Raw genomic sequence first — 1,332 nt, 5'->3', positions numbered from 1 at the left:
ACCTTAAATTTTATATAATAATAATAATACAGGCAACTACCTAACCACTACCGGGCCGCCTAACCTAACCACTACTTTCGCCGGAGGTTTCGTCACGCTCACCGATGGCGAAATCCTCCATTACAGCAAAAGTGTCTGTTTAACCTAACCTTAGTACAAAGTCTATTGGTGTCCTCAATTTTATAGAGGTTAGCCACCCGAAGTCAATAAGAGACAAGGAAATAATCCAAGCAGCCTAAACTGTTTAGCCTGACCGTGGTAAAGTCTAACGGGGGACCTTAAATTTTATATAATAATAATAATACAGGCAACTAACCAACCACTACCGGGCTGCCTAACCTAACCACTACTTTCGCCGGAGGTTTCGTCACGCTCCCCGATGGCGAAATCCTCCATTACAGCAAAAGTGTCTGTTTAACCTAACCTTAGTACAAAGTCTATTGGTGTCCTTAATTTTATAGAGGTTAGCCACCCGAAGTCAATAAGAGACAAAGAAATAATCCAAGCAGCCACCACTATCGAGCCTAAACTGTTTAGCCTGACCGTGGTAAAGTCTAACGGGGGACCTTAAATTTTATAGAATAATAATACAGGCAACTAACCAACCACTACCGCCGCCTAACCTAACCACTACTTTCGCCGGAGGTTTCCTGCTACGCTCCCCGATGGCGAAATCTCCATTACAGCAAAGTGTCTGTTTAACCTAACCTTAGTACAAAGTCTATTGGTGTCCTCAATTTTATAGAGGTTAGCCACCCGAAGTCAATAATAAGAGACAAAGAAATAATCCAAGCAGCCACCACTATCTAGCCTAAACTGTTTAGCCTGACGTAGTTTTTTAATAAATCTGGTGATATGGAACCACACACAACCCCCTAACCTGGGATAATGCAATCAAATGGATAATTGCTAACTATTCTCAGAGATACTTAAATCAAATTGTTGTTATGGCAGGCTGCGCCCCGACCCCCTGTGTTAGATACTGTATTTGGTCATGATGAATTGTTTATTAGACTATAAGAAATCCTCTTCCTTCTTGTATTGGCAAGGGGAGTTTGCTTTAACTTAGGTATGCTAGCCTAAGTAAAAATAGACACGGAGCTGCGAAGACCTGATTCTTTTGCTGCATGTTTGAGTCTGCAACTTTGTTGTGATAAGACACTCAATCCTAGTGATTGTACTTACTCAACATAGTGACGGTGTAATTACCATCACAGATTGTACGGGAAATTCCAACTTTGGAAAAAACAAATATTTGGCCTACCCAAATTTTGACTACTACCCGTGCGTCTACGTCCTGGATTGGCCAATCAGTGGTGCCCCACGGTGGCG

This window comes from Homarus americanus, unplaced genomic scaffold, assembly GCF_018991925.1.
Source record: "Homarus americanus isolate GMGI-L3 unplaced genomic scaffold, GMGI_Hamer_2.0 scaffold30479, whole genome shotgun sequence".
NCBI classification, from domain to species: Eukaryota; Metazoa; Arthropoda; class Malacostraca; order Decapoda; family Nephropidae; genus Homarus; species Homarus americanus.
The sequence above is the reverse complement of the archived record's forward strand: the minus strand, read 5'-3'. Positions refer to the sequence as shown.